Source organism: Rutidosis leptorrhynchoides, chromosome 1 (genome assembly GCF_046630445.1).
Source record: "Rutidosis leptorrhynchoides isolate AG116_Rl617_1_P2 chromosome 1, CSIRO_AGI_Rlap_v1, whole genome shotgun sequence".
Taxonomy (NCBI): Eukaryota; Viridiplantae; Streptophyta; class Magnoliopsida; order Asterales; family Asteraceae; genus Rutidosis; species Rutidosis leptorrhynchoides.
In genome coordinates, this window is record NC_092333.1 from 547,591,417 (window position 1) to 547,614,773 (window position 23,357).

The following is a 23,357-nucleotide window of genomic DNA, read 5'->3' on the forward strand; positions in this document are numbered from 1 at the left end:
AATATGATTATTACCTTGTATTAGAATGATAACCTACTGTAAGAAACAAAGATTTCTTGAGGTTGGATGATCACCTTACAAGATTGGAAGTGAGCTAGCAAACTTGAAAGTATTCTTGATTTTATGAAACTAGAACTTTTGGAATTTATGAAGAACACTTAGAACTTGAAGATAGAACTTGAGAGAGTTCAATTAGATGAAGAAAATTGAAGAATGAAAGTGTTTGTAGGTGTTTTTGGTCGTTGGTGTATGGATTAGATATAAAGGATATGTAATTTTGTTTTCATGTAAATAAGTCATGAATGATTACTCATATTTTTGTAATCTTATGAGATATTTCATGCTAGTTGCCAAATGATGGTTCCCACATGTGTTAGGTGACTCACATGGGCTGCTAAGAGCTGATCATTGGAGTGTATATACCAATAGTACATACATCTAAAAGCTGTGTATTGTACGAGTACGAATACAGTTGCATACGAGTAGAATTGTTGATGAAACTGAACGAGGATGTAATTGTAAGCATTTTTGTTAAGTAGAAGTATTTTGATAAGTGTATTGAAGTCTTTCAAAAGTGTATAAATACATATTAAAACGCTACATGTATATACATTTTAACTGAGTCGTTAAGTCATCGTTAGTCGTTACATGTAAGTGTTGTTTTGAAACCTTTAGGTTAACGATCTTGTTAAATGTTGTTAACCCAATGTTTATAATATCAAAAGAGATTTTAAATTATTATATTATCATGATATTATGATGTACAAATATCTCTTAATATGATATATATACATTAAATGTCGTTACAACGATAAACTTGTAACTTATTTTTCCGACTAGAAACCTATACTTTTTTTGTTTAGATTCATAAAATAGAGTTCAATATGAAACCATAGCAATTTGATTCACTCAAAACGGATTTAAAATGAAGAAGTTATGGGTAAAACAAGATTGGATAATTTTTCTCATTTTAGCTACGTGAAAATTGGTAACAAATCTATTCCAACCATAACTTAATCAACTTGTATTATATATTATGTAATCTTGAGATACCATAGACACGTATACAATGTTTCGACCTATCATGTCGACACATCTATATATATTTCGGAACAACCATAGACACTCTATATGTGAATGTTGGAGTTAGCTATACAGGGTTGAGGTTGATTCCAAAATATATATAGTTTGAGTTGTGATCAATACTGAGATACGTATACACTGGGTCGTGGATTGATTCAAGATAATATTTATCGATTTATTTCTGTACATCTAACTGTGGACAACTAGTTGTAGGTTACTAACGAGGACAGCTGACTTAATAAACTTAAAACATCAAAATATATTAAAAGTGTTGTAAATATATTTTGAACATACTTTGATATATATGTATATATTGTTATAGGTTCGTGAATCAACCAGTGGCCAAGTCTTACTTCCCGACGAAGTAAAAATCTGTGAAAGTGAGTTATAGTCCCACTTTTAAAATCTAATATTTTTGGGATGAGAATACATGCAGGTTTTATAAATGATTTACAAAATAGACACAAGTACGTGAAACTACATTCTATGGTTGAATTATCGAAATCGAATATGCCCCTTTTTATTAAGTCTGGTAATCTAAGAATTAGGGAACAGACACCCTAATTGACGCGAATCCTAAAGATAGATCTATTGGGCCTAACAAACCCCATCCAAAGTACCGGATGCTTTAGTACTTCGAAATTTATATCATATCCGAAGGGTGTCCCGGAATGATGGGGATATTCTTATATATGCATCTTGTTATTGTCGGTTACCAGGTGTTCACCATATGAATGATTTTTATCTCTATGTATGGGATGTGTATTGAAAAATGAAATCTTGTGGTCTATTGTTACGATTTGATATATATAGGTTAAACCTATAACTCACCAACATTTTTGTTGACGTTTTAAGCATGTTTATTCTCAGGTGATTATTAAGAGCTTCCGCTGTCGCATACTTAAATAAGGACAAGATTTGGAGTCCATGCTTGTATGATATTGTGTGACCCGAACTTTTCCATGTTTATATATATTAATTGAGATTGATATTTACATGATTAAATGTTTCCAACATGTTAAGCAATCAAACTTGTTAAGACTTGATTAATTGAAATATGTTTCATATAGACAATTGACCACCCAAGTTGATCGGTGATTCACGAACGTTAAAACTTGTAAAAACTATATGATGACATATATATGGATATATATATATATATAGTTAACATGATACTATGATAAGAAAACATATCATAAAGTATATTAACAATGAACTACATATGTAAAAACAAGACTACTAACTTAATGATTTTTAAACGAGACATATATGTAACGATTATCGTTGTAAAGACATTTAATGTATATATATCATATTAAGAGATATTCATACATGATAATATCATGATAATATAATAATTTAAAATCTCATTTGATATTATAAACATTGGGTTAACAATATTTAACAAGATCGTTAACCTAAAGGTTTCAAAACAACACTTACATGTAACGACTAACGATGACTTAACGACTCAGTTAAAATGTATATACATGTAGCGTTTTAATATGTATTTATACACTTTTGAAAGACTTCAATACACTTATCAAAATACTTCTACTTAACAAAAATGCTTACAATTACATCCTCGTTCAGTTTCATCAACAATTCTACTCGTATGCACCTGTATTCGTACTCGTACAATACACAGCTTTTAGATGTATGTACTATTGGTATATACACTCCAATGATCAGCTCTTAGCAGCCCATGTGAGTCACCTAACACATGTGGGAACCATCATTTGGCAACTAGCATGAAATATCTCATAAAATTACAAAAATATGAGTAATCATTCATGACTTATTTACATGAAAACAAAATTACATATCCTTTATATCTAATCCATACACCAACGACCAAAAACACCTACAAACACTTTCATTCTTCAATTTTCTTCATCTAATTGATCTCTCTCAAGTTCTATCTTCAAGTTCTAAGTGTTCTTCATAAATTCCAAAAGTTCTAGTTTCATAAAATCAAGAATACTTTCAAGTTTGCTAGCTCACTTCCAATCTTGTAAGGTGATCATCCAACCTCAAGAAATCTTTGTTTCTTACAGTAGGTTATCATTCTAATACAAGGTAATAATCATATTCAAACTTTGGTTCAATTTCTATAACTATAACAATCTTATTTCAAGTGATGATCTTACTTGAACTTGTTTTCGTGTCATGATTCTGCTTCAAGAACTTCGAGCCATCCAAGGATCCATTGAAGCTAGATCCATTTTTCTCTTTTCCAGTAGGTTTATCCAAGGAAATTAAGGTAGTAATGATGTTCATAACATCATTCGATTCATACATATAAAGCTATCTTATTCGAAGGTTTAAACTTGTAATCACTAGAACATAGTTTAGTTAATTCTAAACTTGTTCGCAAACAAAAGTTAATCCTTCTAACTTGACTTTTAAAATCAACTAAACACATGTTCTATATCTATATGATATGCTAACTTAATGATTTAAAACCTGGAAACACGAAAAACACCGTAAAACCGGATTTACGCCGTCGTAGTAACACCGCGGGCTGTTTTGGGTTAGTTAATTAAAAACTATGATAAACTTTGATTTAAAAGTTGTTATTCTGAGAAAATGATTTTTATTATGAACATGAAACTATATCCAACAATTATGGTTAAACTCAAAGTGGAAGTATGTTTTCTAAAATGGTCATCTAGACGTCGTTCTTTCGACTGAAATGACTACCTTTACAAAAACGACTTGTAACTTATTTTTCCGACTATAAACCTATACTTTTTCTGTTTAGATTCATAAAATAGAGTTCAATATGAAATCATAGCAATTTGATTCACTCAAAACGGATTTAAAATGAAGAAGTTATGGGTAAAACAAGATTGGATAATTTTTCTCATTTTAGCTACGTGAAAATTGGTAACAAATCTATTCCAACCATAACTTAATCAACTTGTATTATATATTATGTAATCTTGAGATACCATAGACACGTATACAATGTTTCGACCTATCATGTCGACACATCTATATATATTTCGGAACAACCATATAGACACTCTATATGTGAATGTTGGAGTTAGCTATACAGGGTTGAGGTTGATTCCAAAATATATATAGTTTGAGTTGTGATCAATACTGAGATACGTATACACTGGGTCGTGGATTGATTCAAGATAATATTTATCGATTTATTTCTGTACATCTAACTGTGGACAACTAGTTGTAGGTTACTAACGAGGACAGCTGACTTAATAAACTTAAAACATCAAAATATATTAAAAGTGTTGTAAATATATTTTGAACATACTTTGATATATATGTATATATTGTTATAGGTTCGTGAATCAACCAGTGGCCAAGTCTTACTTCCCGACGAAGTAAAAATCTGTGAAAGTGAGTTATAGTCCCACTTTTAAAATCTAATATTTTTGGGATGAGAATACATGCAGGTTTTATAAATGATTTACAAAATAGACACAAGTACGTGAAACTACATTCTATGGTTGAATTATCGAAATCGAATATGCCCCTTTTTATTAAGTCTGGTAATCTAAGAATTAGGGAACAGACACCCTAATTGACGCGAATCCTAAAGATAGATCTATTGGGCCTAACAAACCCCATCCAAAGTACCGGATGCTTTAGTACTTCGAAATTTATATCATATCCGAAGGGTGTCCCGGAATGATGGGGATATTCTTATATATGCATCTTGTTATTGTCGGTTACCAGGTGTTCACCATATGAATGATTTTTATCTCTATGTATGGGATGTGTATTGAAAAATGAAATCTTGTGGTCTATTGTTACGATTTGATATATATAGGTTAAACCTATAACTCACCAACATTTTTGTTGACGTTTTAAGCATGTTTATTCTCAGGTGATTATTAAGAGCTTCCGCTGTCGCATACTTAAATAAGGACAAGATTTGGAGTCCATGCTTGTATGATATTGTGTGACCCGAACTTTTCCATGTTTATATATATTAATTGAGATTGATATTTACATGATTAAATGTTTCCAACATGTTAAGCAATCAAACTTGTTAAGACTTGATTAATTGAAATATGTTTCATATAGACAATTGACCACCCAAGTTGATCGGTGATTCACGAACGTTAAAACTTGTAAAAACTATATGATGACATATATATGGATATATATATATATAGTTAACATGATACTATGATAAGAAAACATATCATAAAGTATATTAACAATGAACTACATATGTAAAAACAAGACTACTAACTTAATGATTTTTAAACGAGACATATATGTAACGATTATCGTTGTAAAGACATTTAATGTATATATATCATATTAAGAGATATTCATACATGATAATATCATGATAATATAATAATTTAAAATCTCATTTGATATTATAAACATTGGGTTAACAATATTTAACAAGATCGTTAACCTAAAGGTTTCAAAACAACACTTACATGTAACGACTAACGATGACTTAACGACTCAGTTAAAATGTATATACATGTAGCGTTTTAATATGTATTTATACACTTTTGAAAGACTTCAATACACTTATCAAAATACTTCTACTTAACAAAAATGCTTACAATTACATCCTCGTTCAGTTTCATCAACAATTCTACTCGTATGCACCTGTATTCGTACTCGTACAATACACAGCTTTTAGATGTATGTACTATTGGTATATACACTCCAATGATCAGCTCTTAGCAGCCCATGTGAGTCACCTAACACATGTGGGAACCATCATTTGGCAACTAGCATGAAATATCTCATAAAATTACAAAAATATGAGTAATCATTCATGACTTATTTACATGAAAACAAAATTACATATCCTTTATATCTAATCCATACACCAACGACCAAAAACACCTACAAACACTTTCATTCTTCAATTTTCTTCATCTAATTGATCTCTCTCAAGTTCTATCTTCAAGTTCTAAGTGTTCTTCATAAATTCCAAAAGTTCTAGTTTCATAAAATCAAGAATACTTTCAAGTTTGCTAGCTCACTTCCAATCTTGTAAGGTGATCATCCAACCTCAAGAAATCTTTGTTTCTTACAGTAGGTTATCATTCTAATACAAGGTAATAATCATATTCAAACTTTGGTTCAATTTCTATAACTATAACAATCTTATTTCAAGTGATGATCTTACTTGAACTTGTTTTCGTGTCATGATTCTGCTTCAAGAACTTCGAGCCATCCAAGGATCCATTGAAGCTAGATCCATTTTTCTCTTTTCCAGTAGGTTTATCCAAGGAAATTAAGGTAGTAATGATGTTCATAACATCATTCGATTCATACATATAAAGCTATCTTATTCGAAGGTTTAAACTTGTAATCACTAGAACATAGTTTAGTTAATTCTAAACTTGTTCGCAAACAAAAGTTAATCCTTCTAACTTGACTTTTAAAATCAACTAAACACATGTTCTATATCTATATGATATGCTAACTTAATGATTTAAAACCTGGAAACACGAAAAACACCGTAAAACCGGATTTACGCCGTCGTAGTAACACCGCGGGCTGTTTTGGGTTAGTTAATTAAAAACTATGATAAACTTTGATTTAAAAGTTGTTATTCTGAGAAAATGATTTTTATTATGAACATGAAACTATATCCAAAAATTATGGTTAAACTCAAAGTGGAAGTATGTTTTCTAAAATGGTCATCTAGACGTCGTTCTTTCGACTGAAATGACTACCTTTACAAAAACGACTTGTAACTTATTTTTCCGACTATAAACCTATACTTTTTCTGTTTAGATTCATAAAATAGAGTTCAATATGAAATCATAGCAATTTGATTCACTCAAAACGGATTTAAAATGAAGAAGTTATGGGTAAAACAAGATTGGATAATTTTTCTCATTTTAGCTACGTGAAAATTGGTAACAAATCTATTCCAACCATAACTTAATCAACTTGTATTGTATATTATGTAATCTTGAGATACCATAGACACGTATACAATGTTTCGACCTATCATGTCGACACATCTATATATATTTCGAAACAACCATAGACACTCTATATGTGAATGTTGGAGTTAGCTATACAGGGTTGAGGTTGATTCCAAAATATATATAGTTTGAGTTGTGATCAATACTGAGATACGTATACACTGGGTCGTGGATTGATTCAAGATAATATTTATCGATTTATTTCTGTACATCTAACTGTGGACAACTAGTTATAGGTTACTAACGAGGACAGCTGACTTAATAAACTTAAAACATCAAAATATATTAAAAGTGTTGTAAATATATTTTGAACATACTTTAATATATATGTATATATTGTTATAGGTTCGTGAATCAACAGTGGCCAAGTCTTACTTCCCGACGAAGTAAAAATCTGTGAAAGTGAATTATAGTCCCACTTTTAAAATCTAATATTTTTGGGATGAGAATACATGCAGGTTTTATAAATGATTTACAAAATAGACACAAGTACGTGAAACTACATTCTATGGTTGAATTATCGAAATCGAATATGCCCCTTTTTATTAAGTCTGGTAATCTAAGAATTAGGGAACAGACACCCTAATTGACGCGAATCCTAAAGATAGATCTATTGGGCCTAACAAACCCCATCCAAAGTACCGGATACTTTAGTACTTCGAAATTTATATCATATCCGAAGGGTGTCCCGGAATGATGGGGATATTCTTATATATGCATCTTGTTATTGTCGGTTACCAGGTGTTCACCATATGAATGATTTTTATCTCTATGTATGGGATGTGTATTGAAATATGAAATCTTGTGGTCTATTGTTACGATTTGATATATATAGGTTAAACCTATAACTCACCAACATTTTTGTTGACGTTTAAAGCATGTTTATTCTCAGGTGAATATTAAGAGCTTCCGCTGTTGCATAATAAAATAAGGACAAGATTTGGAGTCCATGTTTGTATGATATTGTGTAAAAACTGCATTCAAGAAACTGATTTCGATGTAACATATTTGTATTGTAAACCATTATGTAATGGTCGTGTGTAAACAGGATATTTTAGATTATCATTATTTGATAATCTACGTAAAGCTTTTTAAACCTTTATTTATGAAATAAAGGTTATGGTTTGTTTTAAAAATGAATGCAGTCTTTGAAAAACGTCTCATATAGAGGTCAAAACCTCGCAACGAAATCAATTAATATGGAACGTTTTTAATCAATAAGAACGGGACATTTCACTCGTAGCATGTCTTCAAGCGTTTGTATCGTCCTTTCGCTCTGCCCATCAGTTTGTGGATGATAGGCAGTACTCATGTCTAGACGAGTTCCTAATGCTTGCTGTAATGTCTGCCAGAATCTTGAAATAAATCTGCCATCCCTATCAGAGATAATAGAGATTGGTATTCCATGTCTGGAGATGACTTCCTTCAAATACAGTCGTGCTAACTTCTCCATCTTGTCATCTTCTCTTATTGGTAGGAAGTGTGCTGATTTGGTGAGACGATCAACTATTACCCAAATAGTATCAAAACCACTTGCAGTCCTTGGCAATTTAGTGATGAAATCCATGGTAATGTTTTCCCATTTCCATTCCGGGATTTCGGGTTGTTGAAGTAGACCTGATGGTTTCTGATGCTCAGTTTTGACCTTAGAACACGTCAAACATTCTCCTACGTATTTAGCAACATCGGCTTTCATACCCGGCCACCAAAAATGTTTCTTGAGATCCTTGTACATCTTCCCCGTTCCAGGATGTATTGAGTATCTGGTTTTATGAGCTTCTCTAAGTACCATTTCTCTCATATTGTATGACCCGTCGAACACGTTGAAACACGTTGTATTCCGTTAGATGAAATCCAAATCAACGAAAAACTCCAATTCATCGAAGAACCCGTCGAAATAATGGATCGTGAGGTTAAAAGACTTAAGCAAAACAAGATACCAATTGTTAAGGTTCGATGGAATGCTCGTAGAGGACCCGAGTTCACCTGGGAGTGTGAAGATCAGATGAAGAAGAAATACCCGCATCTATTTCCAGAAGATTCGTCAACACCTTCAACAGCTTAAAATTTCGGGACGAAATTTATTTAACGGGTAGGTACTGTAGTGACCCGAACTTTTCCATGTTTATATATATTAATTGAGATTGATGTTTACATGATTAAATGTTTCCAACATGTTAAGCAATCAAACTTGTTAAGACTTGATTAATTGAAATATGTTTCATATAGACAATTGACCACCCAAGTTGATCGGTGATTCACGAACGTTAAAACTTGTAAAAACTATATGATGACATATATATGGATATATATATATATAGTTAACATGATACTATGATAAGAAAACATATCATAAAGTATATTAACAATGAACTACATATGTAAAAACAAGACTACTAACTTAATGATTTTTAAACGAGACATATATGTAACGATTATCGTTGTAAAGACATTTAATGTATATATATCATATTAAGAGATATTCATACATGATAATATCATGATAATATAATAATTTAAAATCTCATTTGATATTATAAACATTGGGTTAACAATATTTAACAAGATCGTTAACCTAAAGGTTTCAAAACAACACTTACATGTAACGACTAACGATGACTTAACGACTCAGTTAAAATGTATATACATGTAGCGTTTTAATATGTATTTATACACTTTTGAAAGACTTCAATACACTTATCAAAATACTTCTACTTAACAAAAATGCTTACAATTACATTCTCGTTCAGTTTCATCAACAATTCTACTCGTATGCACCCGTATTCGTACTCGTACAATACACAGCTTTTAGATGTATGTACTATTGGTATATACACTCCAATGATCAGCTCTTAGCAGCCCATGTGAGTCACCTAACACATGTGGGAACCATCATTTGGCAACTAGCATGAAATATCTCATAAGATTACAAAAATATGAGTAATCATTCATGACTTATTTACATGAAAACAAAATTACATATCCTTTATATCTAATCCATACACCAACGACCAAAAACACCTACAAACACTTTCATTCTTCAATTTTCTTCATCTAATTGATCTCTCTCAAGTTCTATCTTCAAGTTCTAAGTGTTCTTCATAAATTCCAAAAGTTCTAGTTTCATAAAATCAAGAATACTTTCAAGTTTGCTAGCTCACTTCCAATCTTGTAAGGTGATCATCCAACCTCAAGAAATCTTTGTTTCTTACAGTAGGTTATCATTCTAATACAAGGTAATAATCATATTCAAACTTTGGTTCAATTTCTATAACTATAACAATCTTATTTCAAGTGATGATCTTACTTGAACTTGTTTTCGTGTCATGATTTTGCTTCAAGAACTTTGAGCCATCCAAGGATCCATTGAAGCTAGATCCATTTTTCTCTTTTCCAGTAGGTTCATCCAAGGAACTTAAGGTAGTAATGATGTTCATAACATCATTCGATTCATACATATAAAGCTATCTTATTCGAAGGTTTAAACTTGTAATCACTAGAACATAGTTTAGTTAATTCTAAACTTGTTCGCAAACAAAAGTTAATCCTTCTAACTTGACTTTTAAAATCAACTAAACACATGTTCTATATCTATATGATATGCTAACTTAATGATTTAAAACCTGGAAACACGAAAAACACCGTAAAACCGGATTTACGCCGTCGTAGTAACACCGCGGGCTGTTTTGGGTTAGTTAATTAAAAACTATGATAAACTTTGATTTAAAAGTTGTTATTCTGAGAAAATGATTTTTATTATGAACATGAAACTATATCCAAAAATTATGGTTAAACTCAAAGTGAAAGTATGTTTTCTAAAATGGTCATCTAGACGTCGTTCTTTCGACTGAAATGACTACCTTTACAAAAACAACTTGTAACTTATTTTTCCGACTAGAAACCTATACTTTTTTTGTTTAGATTCATAAAATAGAGTTCAATATGAAACCATAGCAATTTGATTCACTCAAAACGGATTTAAAATGAAAAAGTTATGGGTAAAACAAGATTGGATAATTTTTCTCATTTTAGCTACGTGAAAATTGGTAACAAATCTATTCCAACCATAACTTAATCAACTTGTATTATATATTATGTAATCTTGAGATACCATAGACACGTATACAATGTTTCGACCTATCATGTCGACACATCTATATATATTTCGGAACAACCATAGACACTCTATATGTGAATGTTGGAGTTAGCTATACAGGGTTGAGGTTGATTCCAAAATATATATAGTTTGAGTTGTGATCAATACTGAGATACGTATACACTGGGTCGTGGATTGATTCAAGATAATATTTATCGATTTATTTCTGTACATCTAACTGTGGACAACTAGTTGTAGGTTACTAACGAGGACAGCTGACTTAATAAACTTAAAACATCAAAATATATTAAAAGTGTTGTAAATATATTTTGAACATACTTTGATATATATGTATATATTGTTATAGGTTCGTGAATCAACCAGTGGCCAAGTCTTACTTCCGGACGAAGTAAAAATCTGTGAAAGTGAGTTATAGTCCCACTTTTAAAATCTAATATTTTTGGGATGAGAATACATGCAGGTTTTATAAATGATTTACAAAATAGACACAAGTACGTGAAACTACATTCTATGGTTAAATTATCGAAATCGAATATGCCCCTTTTTATTAAGTCTGGTAATCTAAGAATTAGGGAACAGACACCCTAATTGACGCGAATCCTAAAGATAGATCTATTGGGCCTAACAAACCCCATCCAAAGTACCGGATGCTTTAGTACTTCGAAATTTATATCATATCCGAAGGGTGTCCCGGAATGATGGGGATATTCTTATATATGCATCTTGTTATTGTCGGTTACCAGGTGTTCACCATATGAATGATTTTTATCTCTATGTATGGGATGTGTATTGAAATATGAAATCTTGTGGTCTATTGTTACGATTTGATATATATAGGTTAAACCTATAACTCACCAACATTTTTGTTGACGTTTTAAGCATGTTTATGTTCTGCGTTAACATGGTGGAATACCTATCTAGAGCAAGTGGGACAAGACGATGCGTACGCACTACCGTGGTCAGCATTCAAGCACTTGATGAACGAGAAGTACCGTCCCAGAACCGAGGTCAATAAGCTCAAGACAGAACTTAGAGGGTTACGAACCCAAGGATTTGATATTACCACGTACGAAAGACGATTCACAGAATTGTGCCTATTGTGTCCGGGAGCATTCGAAGATGAGGAAGAGAAGATCGACGCGTTTGTGAAAGGATTACCAGAAAGAATCCAAGAAGATATAAGTTCACACGAGCCCGCCTCCATACAACAGGCATGTAGAATGGCTCACAAACTAGTGAACCAGATTGAAGAAAGAATTAAAGAACAGACTGCTGAAGAGGCCAATGTGAAGCAAGTCAAAAGAAAGTGGGAGGAAAACGGTGATAAGAATCACCAATACAACAACAACAACAACAACAACAACTACAACAATCATCCCAACAACAATAATAACCACAACAACAACAACAACAATCAGAAGCAGCTATGCCAAAGGTGTGAAAAGAATCACTCGGGGTTCTGCACCAAATTTTGCAACAAGTGTAAAAGAAATGGTCATAGCGCGGCGAAGTGTGAGGTCTACGGACTAGGGGTTAATAGAACGAAAGGAACAAATGGTGTCGAAACGAGTAATGGCGGAGCAAGTAGTGTCGGAGCAAGTTATGCCAATGTAGTTTGTTATAAATGTGGAAAACCAGGCCACATTATTAGAAATTGCCCGAACCAGGAGAACACGAATGGACAAGGCCGTGGAAGAGTTTTCAATATTAATGCGGTAGAGGCACAGGAAGACCCGGAGCTTGTTACGGGTACGTTTCTTATTGACAATAAATCTGCTTACGTTTTCTTTGATTCGGGTGCGGATAGAAGCTATATGAGTAGAGATTTTTGTGCTAAATTAAGTTGCACATTGACGCCTTTGGATAGTAAATTTTTACTCGAATTAGCAAATGGTAAATTAATTTCAGCAGATAATATATGTCGGAATCGAGAAATTAAACTGGTTAGCGAAACATTTAAGATTTATTTAATACCAGTAGAGTTAGGGAGTTTTGATGTGATAATCGGTATGGACTGGTTGAAAGAAGTAAAAGCAGAGATCGTTTGTTACAAAAATGCAATTCGCATTATACGAGAAAAAGGAAAACCCTTAATGGTGTACGGAGAAAAGGGCAACACGAAGCTACATCTTATTAGTAATTTGAAGGCACAAAAACTAATAAGAAAAGGTTGCTATGCTATTCTAGCACACGTCGAGAAAGTACAAACTGAAGAAAAGAGCATCAATGATGTTCCCATTGCAAAAGAATTTCCCGATGTATTTCCGAAAGAATTACCGGGATTACCCCCACATCGATCCATTGAATTTCAAATAGATCTTGTACCAGGAGCTGCACCAATAGCTCGTGCTCCTTACAGACTCGCACCCAGCGAGATGAAAGAACTGCAAAGCCAATTACAAGAACTTTTAGAGCGTGGTTTCATTCGACCAAGCACATCACCGTGGGGAGCTCCTGTTTTGTTTGTCAAGAAGAAAGATGGTACATTCAGGTTGTGTATCGACTACCGAGAGTTGAACAAACTTACCATCAAGAACCGCTACCCACTACCGAGAATCGACGACTTATTTGATCAACTACAAGGCTCGTCTGTTTATTCAAAGATTGACTTACGTTCCGGGTATCATCAAATGCGGGCGAAAGAAGATGATATTCCAAAGACTGCTTTCAAAACACGTTATGGTCATTACGAGTTTATGGTCATGCCGTTTGGTTTAACTAATGCACCAGCTGTGTTCATGGACCTTATGAACCGAGTGTGTGGACCATACCTTGACAAGTTTGTCATTGTTTTCATTGATGACATACTTATTTACTCAAAGAATGACCAAGAACACGGTGAACATTTGAGAAAGGTGTTAGAAGTATTGAGAAAGGAAGAATTGTACGCTAAGTTTTCAAAGTGTGCATTTTGGTTGGAAGAAGTTCAATTCCTCGGTCACATAGTGAACAAAGAAGGTATTAAGGTGGATCCGGCAAAGATAGAAACTGTTGAAAAGTGGGAAACCCCGAAAACTCCGAAACACATACGCCAGTTTTTAGGACTAGCTGGTTACTACAGAAGGTTCATCCAAGACTTTTCCAGAATAGCAAAACCCTTGACTGCATTAACGCATAAAGGGAAGAAATTTGAATGGAATGATGAACAAGAGAAAGCGTTTCAGTTATTGAAGAAAAAGCTAACTACGGCACCTATATTGTCATTGCCTGAAGGGAATGATGATTTTGTGATTTATTGTGATGTATCAAAGCAAGGTCTCGGTTGTGTATTAATGCAACGAACGAAGGTGATTGCTTATGCGTCTAGACAATTGAAGATTCACGAACAAAATTATACGACGCATGATTTGGAATTAGGCGCGGTTGTTTTTGCATTAAAGACTTGGAGGCACTACTTATATGGGGTCAAAAGTATTATATATACCGACCACAAAAGTCTTCAACACATATTTAATCAGAAACAACTGAATATGAGGCAGCGTAGGTGGATTGAATTATTGAATGATTACGACTTTGAGATTCGTTACCACCCCGGGAAGGCAAATGTGGTAGCCGATGCCTTGAGCAGGAAGGACAGAGAACCCATTCGAGTAAAATCTATGAATATAATGATTCATAATAACCTTACTACTCAAATAAAGGAGGCGCAACAAGGAGTTTTAAAAGAGGGAAATTTAAAGGATGAAATACCCAAAGGATCGGAGAAACATCTTAATATTCGGGAAGACGGAACCCGGTATAGGGCTGAAAGGATTTGGGTACCAAAATTTGGAGATATGAGAGAAATGGTACTTAGAGAAGCTCATAAAACCAGATACTCAATACATCCTGGAACGGGGAAGATGTACAAGGATCTCAAGAAACATTTTTGGTGGCCGGGTATGAAAGCCGATGTTGCTAAATACGTAGGAGAATGTTTGACGTGTTCTAAGGTCAAAGCTGAGCATCAGAAACCATCAGGTCTACTTCAACAACCCGAAATCCCGGAATGGAAATGGGAAAACATTACCATGGATTTCATCACTAAATTGCCAAGGACTGCAAGTGGTTTTGATACTATTTGGGTAATAGTTGATCGTCTCACCAAATCAGCACACTTCCTACCAATAAGAGAAGATGACAAGATGGAGAAGTTAGCACAACTGTATTTGAAGGAAGTCGTCTCCAGACATGGAATACCAATCTCTATTATCTCTGATAGGGATGGCAGATTTATTTCAAGATTCTGGCAGACATTACAGCAAGCATTAGGAACTCGTCTAGACATGAGTACTGCCTATCATCCACATTCATGAGTACTGCCTATCATGAGTACTGGCAGACGATACAAACGCTTGAAGACATGCTACGAGCATGTGTTATTGATTTCGGAAACAGTTGGGATCGACATCTACCGTTAGCAGAATTTTCCTACAACAACAGCTACCATTCAAGCATTGAGATGGCACCGTTTGAAGCACTTTATGGTAGAAAGTGCAGGTCTCCGATTTGTTGGAGTGAAGTGGGGGATAGACAGATTACGGGTCCGGAGATTATACAAGAAACTACCGAGAAGATCATCCAAATTCAACAACGGTTGAAAACCGCCCAAAGTCGACAAAAGAGCTACGCTGACATTAAAAGAAAAGATATAGAATTTGAAATTGGAGAGATGGTCATGCTTAAAGTTGCACCTTGGAAAGGCGTTGTTCGATTTGGTAAACGAGGGAAATTAAATCCAAGGTATATTGGACCATTCAAGATTATTGATCGTGTCGGACCAGTAGCTTACCGACTAGAGTTACCTCAACAACTCGCGGCTTTACATAACACTTTCCACGTCTCGAATTTAAAGAAATGTTTTGCTAAAGAAGATCTCACTATTCCGTTAGATGAAATCCAAATCAACGAAAAACTTCAATTCATCGAAGAACCCGTCGAAATAATGGATCGAGGTTAAAAGACTTAAGCAAAACAAGATACCAATTGTTAAGGTTCGATGAAATGCTCGTAGAGGACCCGAGTTCACCTGGGAGCGTGAAGATCAGATGAAGAAGAAATACCCGCATCTATTTCCAGAAGATTCGTTAACACCTTCAACAGCTTAAAATTTCGGGACGAAATTTATTTAACGAGTAGGTACTGTAGTGACCCGAACTTTTTCATGTTTATATATATTAATTGAGATTGATATTTACATGATTAAATGTTTCCAACATGTTAAGCAATCAAACTTGTTAAGACTTGATTAATTGAAATATGTTTCATATAGACAATTGACCACCCAAGTTGACCGGTGATTCACGAACGTTAAAACTTGTAAAAACTATATGATGACATATATATGGATATATATATATATATAGTTAACATGATACTATGATAAGTAAACATATCATTAAGTATATTAACAATGAACTACATATGTAAAAACAAGACTACTAACTTAATGATTTTTAAACGAGACATATATGTAACGATTATCGTTGTAAAGACATTTAATGTATATATATCATATTAAGAGATATTCATACATGATAATATCATGATAATATAATAATTTAAAATCTCATTTGATATTATAAACATTGGGTTAACAACATTTAACAAGATCGTTAACCTAAAGGTTTCAAAACAACACTTACATGTAACGACTAACGATGACTTAACGACTCAGTTAAAATGTATAGACATGTAGTGTTTTAATATGTATTTATACACTTTTGAAAGACTTCAATACACTTATCAAAATACTTCTACTTAACAAAAATGCTTACAATTACATCCTCGTTCAGTTTCATCAACAATTCTACTCGTATGCACCCGTATTCGTACTCGTACAATACACAGCTTTTAGATGTATGTACTATTGGTATATACACTCCAATGATCAGCTCTTAGCAGCCCATGTGAGTCACCTAACACATGTTGGAACCATCATTTGGCAACTAGCATGAAATATCTCATAAAATTACAAAAATATGAGTAATCATTCATGACTTATTTACATGAAAACAAAATTACATATCCTTTATATCTAATCCATACACCAACGACCAAAAACACCTACAAACACTTTTATTCTTCAATTTTCTTCATCTAATTGATCTCTCTCAAGTTATATCTTCAAGTTCTAAGTGTTCTTCATAAATTCCAAAAGTTCTAGTTTCATAAAATCAAGAATACTTTCAAGTTTGCTAGCTCACTTCCAATCTTGTAAGGTGATCATCCAACCTCAAGAAATCTTTGTTTCTTACAGTAGGTTATCATTCTAATACAAGGTAATAATCATATTCAAACTTTGGTTCAATTTCTATAACTATAACAATCTTATTTCAAGTGATGATCTTACTTGAACTTGTTTTCGTGTCATGATTCTGCTTCAAGAACTTCGAGCCATCCAAGGATCCATTGAAGCTAGATCCATTTTTCTCTTTTCCAGTAGGTTTATCCAAGGAAATTAAGGTAGTAATGATGTTCATAACATCATTCGATTCATACATATAAAGCTATCTTATTCGAAGGTTTAAACTTGTAATCACTAGAACATAGTTTAGTTAATTCTAAACTTGTTCGCAAACAAAAGTTAATCCTTCTAACTTGACTTTTAAAATCAACTAAACACATGTTCTATATCTATATGATATGCTAACTTAATGATTTAAAACCTGGAAACACGAAAAAACACCGTAAAACCGGATTTACGCCGTCGTAGTAACACCGCGGGCTGTTTTGGGTTAGTTAATTAAAAACTATGATAAACTTTGATTTAAAAGTTGTTATTCTGAGAAAATGATTTTTATTATGAACATGAAACTATATCCAAAAATTATGGTTAAACTCAAAGTGGAAGTATGTTTTCTAAAATGGTCATCTAGACGTCGTTCTTTCGACTGAAATGACTACCTTTACAAAAACGACTTGTAACTTATTTTTCTGACTATATACCTATACTTGGTCTCTTAAAATATTGGGTTGTCTATCCATTTTGTGTTTTTAAACTGTAAAATAGACAAGAGTTAGATTCATAAAAAAAATACTTATTAATACAAGCAATTTTTACATATATCATAAAGCATAAGAACACTATATTCCATATATTACACCACACGAATACAACTATCTTATTCCGACTCGCTCGTTTCTTCTTCTTCGGTTTTGGTTCGTTTTGCCAAGTTTCTAGGGATATATGATGTTCCCCTAATACGAGCCGTCGTTGTCCACATTGGTTTAGAAAAACCTGGTGGTTTAGAGGTTCCCGGGTCATTGTTACAACTTAAGGACTTCGGGGGTTGACGATACATATAAAGTTCATCGGGGTTGGAATTAGATTTCTCTATTTTTATGCCCTTTCCCTTATTATTTTCTTTTGCCTTTTTAAATTCAGTTGGGGTAATTTCTATAACATCATCGGAATTCTCGTCGGAATCCGATTCATCGGAGAATTGGTAATCCTCCCAATATTTTGCTTCCTTGGCGGAAACACCATTGACCATAATTAACTTTGGTCGGTTGGTTGAGGATTTTCTTTTACTTAACCGTTTTATTATTTCCCCCACCGGTTCTATTTCTTCATCCGGTTCCGATTCTTCTTCCGGTTCCGATTCTTCTTCCGGTTCCGACTCTTCTTCCGGTTCCTCTTCGGGAACTTGTGAATCAGTCCACAAATCATTCCAATTTACATTTGACTCTTCATTATTATTAGGTGAGTCAATGGGACTTGTTCTAGAGGTAGACATCTATCACATAATATCAAACACGTTAAGAGATTAATATATCACATAATATTCATATGTTAAAAATATATAGTTTCCAACAAAAATGTTAAGCAATCAAACTTGTTAAGACTTGATTAATTGAAATAGGTTTCATATAGACAATTGACCACCCAAGTTGACCGGTGATTCACGAACGTTAAAACTTGTAAAAAAAAACTATATGATGACATATATATGGTTATATATATAGTTAACATGATATTATGATAAGTAAACATATCATTAATTATATTAACAATGAACTAAATATGTAAAAACAAGACTACTAACTTAATGATTTTGAAACGAGACATATATGTAACGTTTATCGTTGTAACGACATTTAATGTATATATATCATATTAAGAGATATTTGTACATCATAATATCATGATAATATAATAATTTAAAATCTCTTTTGATATTATAAACATTGGGTTAACAACATTTAACAAGATCGTTAACCTAAAGGTTTCAAAACAACACTTACATGTAACGACTAACGATGACTTAACGACTCAGTTAAAATGTATATACATGTAGTGTTTTAATATGTATTTATACACTTTTGAAAGACTTCAATACACTTATCAAAATACTTCTACTTAACAAAAATGCTTACAATTACATTCTCGTTCAGTTTCATCAACAATTCTACTCGTATGCACCCGTATTCGTACTCGTACAATACACAGCTTTTAGATGTATGTACTATTGGTATATACACTCCAATGATCAGCTCTTAGCAGCCCATGTGAGTCACCTAACACATGTGGGAACCATCATTTGGCAACTAGCATGAAATATCTCATAAGATTACAAAAATATGAGTAATCATTCATGACTTATTTACATGAAAACAAAATTACATATCCTTTATATCTAATCCATACACCAACGACCAAAAACACCTACAAACACTTTCATTCTTCAATTTTCTTCATCTAATTGAACTCTCTCAAGTTCTATCTTCAAGTTCTAAGTGTTCTTCATAAATTCCAAAAGTTCTAGTTTCATAAAATCAAGAATACTTTCAAGTTTGCTAGCTCACTTCCAATCTTGTAAGGTGATCATCCAACCTCAAGAAATCTTTGTTTCTTACAGTAGGTTATCATTCTAATACAAGGTAATAATCATATTCAAACTTTGGTTCAATTTCTATAACTATAACAATCTTATTTCAAGTGATGATCTTACTTGAACTTGTTTTCGTGTCATGATTTTGCTTCAAGAACTTTGAGCCATCCAAGGATCCATTGAAGCTAGATCCATTTTTCTCTTTTCCAGTAGGTTCATCCAAGGAACTTAAGGTAGTAATGATGTTCATAACATCATTCGATTCATACATATAAAGCTATCTTATTCGAAGGTTTAAACTTGTAATCACTAGAACATAGTTTAGTTAATTCTAAACTTGTTCGCAAACAAAAGTTAATCCTTCTAACTTGACTTTTAAAATCAACTAAACACATGTTCTATATCTATATGATATGCTAACTTAATGATTTAAAACCTGGAAACACGAAAAACACCGTAAAACCGGATTTACGCCGTCGTAGTAACACCGCGGGCTGTTTTGGGTTAGTTAATTAAAAACTATGATAAACTTTGATTTAAAAGTTGTTATTCTGAGAAAATGATTTTTATTATGAACATGAAACTATATCCAAAAATTATGGTTAAACTCAAAGTGGAAGTATGTTTTCTAAAATGGTCATCTAGACGTCGTTCTTTCGACTGAAATGACTACCTTTACAAAAACAACTTGTAACTTATTTTTCCGACTAGAAACCTATACTTTTTTTGTTTAGATTCATAAAATAGAGTTCAATATGAAACCATAGCAATTTGATTCACTCAAAACGGATTTAAAATGAAAAAGTTATGGGTAAAACAAGATTGGATAATTTTTCTCATTTTAGCTACGTGAAAATTGGTAACAAATCTATTCCAACCATAACTTAATCAACTTGTATTATATATTATGTAATCTTGAGATACCATAGACACGTATACAATGTTTCGACCTATCATGTCGACACATCTATATATATTTCGGAACAACCATAGACACTCTATATGTGAATGTTGGAGTTAGCTATACAGGGTTGAGGTTGATTCCAAAATATATATAGTTTGAGTTGTGATCAATACTGAGATACGTATACACTGGGTCGTGGATTGATTCAAGATAATATTTATCGATTTATTTCTGTACATCTAACTGTGGACAACTAGTTGTAGGTTACTAACGAGGACAGCTGACTTAATAAACTTAAAACATCAAAATATATTAAAAGTGTTGTAAATATATTTTGAACATACTTTGATATATATGTATATATTGTTATAGGTTCGTGAATCAACCAGTGGCCAAGTCTTACTTCCCGACGAAGTAAAAATCTGTGAAAGTGAGTTATAGTCCCACTTTTAAAATCTAATATTTTTGGGATGAGAATACATGCAGGTTTTATAAATGATTTACAAAATAGACACAAGTACGTGAAACTACATTCTATGGTTGAATTATCGAAATCGAATATGCCCCTTTTTATTAAGTCTGGTAATCTAAGAATTAGGGAACAGACACCCTAATTGACGCGAATCCTAAAGATAGATCTATTGGGCCTAACAAACCCCATCCAAAGTACCAGATGCTTTAGTACTTCGAAATTTATATCATATCCGAAGGGTGTCCCGAAATGATGGGGATATTCTTATATATGCATCTTGTTATTGTCGGTTACCAGGTGTTCACCATATGAATGATTTTTATCTCTATGTATGGGATGTGTATTGAAATATGAAATCTTGTGGTCTATTGTTACGATTTGATATATATAGGTTAAACCTATAACTCACCAACATTTTTGTTGACGTTTTAAGCATGTTTATTCTCAGGTGATTATTAAGAGCTTCCGCTGTCGCATACTTAAATAAGGACAAGATTTGGAGTCCATGCTTGTATGATATTGTGTAAAAACTGCATTCAAGAAACTTATTTTGTTGTAACATATTTGTATTGTAAACCATTATGTAATGGTCGTGTGTAAACAGGATATTTTAGATTATCATTATTTGATAATCTACGTAAAGCTTTTTAAACCTTTATTGATGAAATAAAGGTTATGGTTTGTTTAAAAATGAATGCAGTCTTTGAAAAACGTCTCATATAGAGGTCAAAACCTCGCAACGAAATCAATTAATATGGAACGTTTTTAATCATGTTTATATATATTAATTGAGATTGATATTTACATGATTAAATGTTTCCAACATGTTAAGCAATCAAACTTGTTAAGACTTGATTAATTGAAATATGTTTCATATAGACAATTGACCACCCAAGTTGATCGGTGATTCACGAACGTTAAAACTTGTAAAAACTATATGATGACATATATATGGATATATATATATATAGTTAACATGATACTATGATAAGAAAACATATCATAAAGTATATTAACAATGAACTACATATGTAAAAACAAGACTACTAACTTAATGATTTTTAAACGAGACATATATGTAACGATTATCGTTGTAAAGACATTTAATGTATATATATCATATTAAGAGATATTCATACATGATAATATCATGATAATATAATAATTTAAAATCTCATTTGATATTATAAACATTGGGTTAACAATATTTAACAAGATCGTTAACCTAAAGGTTTCAAAACAACACTTACATGTAACGACTAACGATGACTTAACGACTCAGTTAAAATGTATATACATGTAGCGTTTTAATATGTATTTATACACTTTTGAAAGACTTCAATACACTTATCAAAATACTTCTACTTAACAAAAATGCTTACAATTACATCCTCGTTCAGTTTCATCAACAATTCTACTCGTATGCACCTGTATTCGTACTCGTACAATACACAGCTTTTAGATGTATGTACTATTGGTATATACACTCCAATGATCAGCTCTTAGCAGCCCATGTGAGTCACCTAACACATGTGGGAACCATCATTTGGCAACTAGCATGAAATATCTCATAAAATTACAAAAATATGAGTAATCATTCATGACTTATTTACATGAAAACAAAATTACATATCCTTTATATCTAATCCATACACCAACGACCAAAAACACCTACAAACACTTTCATTCTTCAATTTTCTTCATCTAATTGATCTCTCTCAAGTTCTATCTTCAAGTTCTAAGTGTTCTTCATAAATTCCAAAAGTTCTAGTTTCATAAAATCAAGAATACTTTCAAGTTTGCTAGCTCACTTCCAATCTTGTAAGGTGATCATCCAACCTCAAGAAATCTTTGTTTCTTACAGTAGGTTATCATTCTAATACAAGGTAATAATCATATTCAAACTTTGGTTCAATTTCTATAACTATAACAATCTTATTTCAAGTGATGATCTTACTTGAACTTGTTTTCGTGTCATGATTCTGCTTCAAGAACTTCGAGCCATCCAAGGATCCATTGAAGC